The sequence below is a fragment of the Petaurus breviceps genome, unplaced genomic scaffold (assembly GCF_028583685.1).
Source record: "Petaurus breviceps papuanus isolate PSGF00001 unplaced genomic scaffold, PetGlider_PUasm1.0 98, whole genome shotgun sequence".
Lineage (NCBI taxonomy): Eukaryota > Metazoa > Chordata > Mammalia > Diprotodontia > Petauridae > Petaurus > Petaurus breviceps.
The window spans coordinates 41167590-41173321 of record NW_027187460.1 but is presented as its reverse complement, the minus strand read 5'-3'; the positions used below and the strand labels follow the sequence as shown (position 1 = coordinate 41173321).

Below are 5732 nucleotides of genomic sequence, written 5' to 3'. Positions count from 1 at the left end.
GCCGTAGAGAATAAAGACACAAATTGGTATCATTAGTTTTATGGAAAAGGTTACAAATTCTCTTCCTCTGAAAATATTTTTTAAAGTAGAAAATAGACATTCAAGACCTTTCTTTGGGCAAGAGAAGGAAAAAGAAGGGAAATTTTACTTCCAAGTATGAGTCAAGAGAAGCATAAAAAAAGGTAAATATAAAAAAGAACTCAATAAGGTTAAACTCTTTACCTTTATATATGGGAAGATGATACATATATCTTTTAAAAAAATTTATTATTATTAGGACTGCTTGAAGAATTCTATGGTGTGCAAGTGTAATAGTAATGAAATTTGAAGTTCCTTTTGTATTGCTAAGCTGAGAGGTACTTAGCACTTAGTAATTAATCAAGTCTCTGTTAAAGAAACAGAAGGTATGAACCCATGTTGCTGATATAACAGGAAGGGGTTGACTGAAACAGGAAAGAGCTAATGCTGTGTGTATATAAGAAGAAGTCCCCAAGATCTTCTTGGAGCAAGCTTCATGGAGGCAGAAGCTGCTGCTGCCGTGGAGGCTGAAGACAAAAGGCCCCCCATGTTGGAGAGAATGATTTTGATTTCGGGAAACTGGGTGAAGTAATTTTGATTCTGGGAACCAGCTGGAGCTTCTGCTGAGGAGCTGCTGAGTCCAAGAGCCAGCCAGAGCTTCTGAGAGCTGCCGTAGACATCCAAATGCCAGCTGGAACTGCCGCAGACTAAGGAAGCATGACTGTGATGCTGATACTTTCTATGAACTTGTTTGTGGCTTTGTTAAACCTTGACTTCCCAGGAACAGAGACTGTGAAGGAATTGAGGTGTACTGGACTCTGTGAGCATCAGTGTGGAACAGGAAGTGCATGGAGAGCTGGACAAGGACCTGAGAGCTATCTGCCTTTGAACCCAGGTGACAGTTTGGTGAATCTAGGTAGGACCTGGGACCATGGAAGGGGATCCAGGGAATCTGAGAGACCACCCCGAGTCAAGCTAAAAGAAGACTTTACTTGGATACTGTATACTGAGAAAATTATAATTTACTAGTGACCTAGTGGTGGAGGGCTTGTTTATTTTTTGATGATTGAATAGTGAATGATGACTGAATAGTGATTGATTTGTAACTTGGTGTCCCTCATGAGTGGAGAATTTTGACTATTTTACTTTGTGGCCCTTAAGGAGGCAAGCTTCCTTAAGGTTGATTTAATGATTGAATTACTAAATGATTGTTCTTTGTTCAAAACTTTGTGACCACTGTGATAAAAACTACGTGTCTGTTTTAGTGATAAGCTATTGTGAATGCTATATTTTGATTTTCTGTGATAAGTTGTAAAATTGTGAATACTGTACCTTGATTTTCTGTGAATGTTTTGCTCTGATTTGTTATTGAATATATAAAGTGTTCACTATACTGTGCAATCAGAAAGCTGTTCACAGCAGCTATCCTCTGGAAATCTGCTCGTGCTTGGCTTTACAGAAAGTAGTCAATTATGTTGGGATGATTTAAAAAATATGAACGGATGAGAAAGAAGGACATTTTGAGAGAAGGAGGAAGAACGATGGGAAAAATTATCTTACATAAAAGAGGCATGCAAGGAATTGTAATGGGTAAAATGACTATTATTCTTCCTCATATGTACTTTCTTTAAATCACTTCAACCCACAAATCCACCAAGAATCATCCATGATTAACAAAGGTGCCAATTACTTAATTCCAACTTTGGGGGCATTATGTTCTTGAGTGAGCTTTCGCACCTCTTTTTACATTTGGCCAATTCTGTTTATTTTCCTTATATTTTTTGCTTCTTTTACCAAGCTATTGTCTTTTTATAGTTTTCTTCTTTTGCTTTTATTTCTTTACCTAATGTTTCCTCTACCACTCTTGTTTGATTTTGAAAGTCATTGTTTAATCTCAGGAAGTCTTATTCAATTTATCTGAAAAAAATTTATAAGTCTCCTCCCCATCCTGCTTTGAGAGAGTTCAACTTACTCAAATCTGCCATGTTAGCTCTGCCTCTGTGATTCTATTGGAGATCATTGAAAGAAGTTTTAAAATAAAGTGGTGCAGAAAAAAGTCATAATATAAGGAAATGAGGACAGAGTTAATGAGGATCTGTAAACCTTGGAGGAAGCCCATTTTTTTCAAGAAGTTTAGCATCGAAGAATAAAAAAAGAAAAAGTACAATAACTTGATATGATAGAAGATTCAAACTTAAGCTTTTTGAACATGAATTTGTGCTTGTGAAAGTCTACATTTTAGAAAATTTTTAGGTTTGTTTATCTAATTCTTAGGTTTTTTCTCAACCTAATTTCTCTTCATTAGATGATAGTTATTTGTTTTAAAAAAAAACTTAGTTCCCTTTAGGAAGGTAACAGGCAAGCTAGTATTCTAAAACCTACAAAAATTTTCAAATGACTCATACATAAGAAACAAGGCAATACAAATTGAATACAGCTATGATAGTTTTCCCCTCTGATATTTATTATTATCATTATTTTATCAGTATAAGTAAAGCTGAAGTCAATATTATTAAGATAAAAATTCTATTTCTAAGAATATGGAAGATATTCTAATTTTGGTAGCAATATTGTCACTTAAATTCAAATCCACAATACCTTTACTTAAAACAAGTGATAATGATTGATATGTTGACAATATTCAGTATCTTCAGTGCTATTTTTCATGTTAATTAAAGAATTATTGAAATTTGAAAAAGTTACAAAAAGGAATGTTACATCTTTACTAATGAACAATAATTTAACCTTCATTTCCAGAAAATTGTATTTTTGCAAATTAGTAGGCAAAATCTATTCAATTGCAGAGGAAATCTTGAGAGATTAAAAACAAGTAAGTTAATTACAAAAAAACTGTTTATTGAATTCAAATATATTTTTTTTTCTAAATAACACAATAATAGAATGCCCTTACTGCTTTTTGACTCAACAAAAGTGATCCTTAAAATATGCATTTCTAAGTCCATAAACTCAGGAAAAGCATTCAAATAGAATTATTAAAATTACTTTTAACTTAGTTTTTACTCAGTACAAGCTTTGTTGTAGCTTATATTTCTTGTTTTACAATAGTTGAAACTAGCTTTTTCTTTTTTTTTTCCCCTGAAGTTGGGCTTTTCCCAGCTGCCAATTAGCAAGAAGATCATTTTAAGCAGTTAGGCCAGGATGCATGTGACAAAACTTTATATTTGTTCATTCAACATATCTTTAATCAGTACCTGTGCCATGTACAGAGCAGTGTGCTAAATGCTGGTTCAGAGGATTGTAAAGCCATTCAGGAGCAGCTCTCCCAAGGACTGCTACTGTGAATAACTTTAAGGATCTAATTGCATATTATAGTGAACTCTCTATTCATCAATAAACTAAAATAAAACATTTGCAACAATATAACAAAACAACTTTATTACTAAGGTGGCTACATAGTCTTAAACAAAACATATCATTCAGTAAGCCACAATGTCCTCAATCAATAAAAAGTATACATCTAAAGCCTTCTTTCACCTTTATTGGAGGCTGGCTTCCAATCATCTTTAAGCAAATCATCCTTAAGAGGTAATAAGAAAGTATAAATACTATCCTTCAGGGGTAGTGGAAAGTACTAAGGTCACCCACCCCTAGGTCACAGTAAGTTACAATCTCATCAGTTAGCACTGAATACCCAAGTATAGGTCCTTTCATCTTAACTGAGGCTGACTTCCAAACTCTATGGCTCCTCTTCTGCTCCCAGCTCTTGCCTGGATTCATAGCTAAGCAGCTCTCCCAGATCTTGCCTAGATTTACCCAACTGTTGTCTGGATTCCCAGGTGGGCAGCTCTCCAGCTCACAGCTCATGGGGACTGCTCCACCCCAAGTTCTTTGCAGTTTTTGTTTCTAGGAGAACAAAGCTTAACAGAGCCACAATATTTACACATGTTAAGCTTAACAGTGTTACGACAATATTCACCCACATTACCAGCACTATCAACTCAATTCATTTTCTCTCTGAGAAATCAACACAAATCAACCAAGTGCTTCTCTCCTACAAAGTAATACTAATACAAGTCAACAGACAGAATGCTTCTGTCTGACAAAGTAACACAATTCAATGGAGTGTTTCTGTCTGATAAACTAACACCAACACAGAACAGCAGCCAGAACAACAAAGTGCCAACATAAAAAACATCATCTCTCTTAGCTCGGCTTGGTCGCAGCTTGTTTCTTAAACTTTTCTCTGTTCTGTTCCTTCTTGTTCCACCCTCCCTATTCTGCTCTTTCAGCAAGTTCCTCCAACTTTGGGCTCCATGTAATTATCTTAGGCCTATTAAGGGCAGGGAAGATCTCCAAAACTGCCTTAGGCCTTTTAAGGGAAACACAATGTGTATTTTTTCCAACAAAGACTTCACACAATCAAAGGTAAGGCTCAAAGGCACTTGATTAGCTGAAACAAGGAGCAAAGTACTACTTTGCTTGCCATTACAAGGACACATGCAAAAATGTAGATTAGACATAATACTTGGTCTCAGAGTCTACAATTGAACAGGGTGGGAAATATTTGCAATGGCTTAGGATCAAAGGCCTCTTCTGGATGGGCTGAGTGAGCACTGTGCCCAGAATAAAAAGGATGGTGCTGACTATGCCAAGTAGCATTGTATACTGAAGACTGGGGATAATATACCTTCCCCACTTGTCATCATAGAGAATGCCAATGTGCTGACCTGATATGGCATCATTTGACAACAGAATGGCATTGTCCTCATCATGGAGCCAGAGATCCTCCCTGATGGAGAACATGATCTGAAGACTTATCAGTATGTCACTGATAAGGTCCTGACTGCTGTCTACAAAGCTCTGAGAGACCATCATGTTTATCTGAAGCCTAACATGGTCACCCCTGGCTATGCCTGTACCCAGAAGTATTCACATGAGGAGATCACAATGGCAACTGTAACTGCCCTTCAGCAGACTGTGCCTCCTGCCTTGCAGTCACTTGTATCACCTTCCTTTCTGGGGGTCAGAGTGAAGAGGATGCCTCCATCAACCTTAATGCCATCAACACCTGCTCCATGCACAAGCCTCTTCTTATGGTCATGCCCTGCAGGCATCTGTCCTCAAGACCTGGGGTGGAAAGGACAATGTCCAGGCTGCCCAAGAGGAATATATTAAGCAGGCCACGGCTAACAGTCAAGCTGCTTGAGGCAAATATACTCCAACTGGAAAGTCAGGAGCTGCAACCAGCAAGTCTCTTTGTCTCTAACCATGCTAACTAAGTTAAGGCCTTCCACCTGGGTATGCCCTAATACTCCAGGCCACCCACACAGTCCAGGAAGAGACTGAGATCCCAGAGCTTTGTGCTGACCTCTCCCATCACTCATAATTTGTGTGGTATTGTTGCTCTCTGGTAAATCTAGTGATGCCTCCTCAGCCCACTTTTCCCAATAAACAACTATTTAACAAGAAAAAAAAGAATCAAAACCCTTTGATAATGAATATATTTTAGAAATAAATCAAGGAAAAAACCTGTGATGTGTTTTAGAATTTCATATAGTTGATCTATTCAAATGTCCAAGAGCAGAATAGCTGCCTTGAAAATTAAAAAATAAGGGGCAGTTAGGTGGCACAGTGAATAGAGCACTGACCCTGGAGTCAGGAGGACCTGAGTTCAAATCCAGCCTCAGACACTTAACATGAAAACGAAGAAGAAGAAGAAGAAGAAGAAGAAGAAGAAGAAGAAGAAGAAGAAG

The 5732-nt window shown here is 37.3% G+C and overlaps 1 pseudogene; it reads left to right on the top strand.

Annotated features, from left to right (window-relative positions):
- Window positions 1-514: 514 nt before the first annotated feature.
- Window positions 515-5355, top strand: LOC138156059 (fructose-bisphosphate aldolase A pseudogene; annotated as a pseudogene).
- Window positions 5356-5732: the final 377 nt, after the last annotated feature.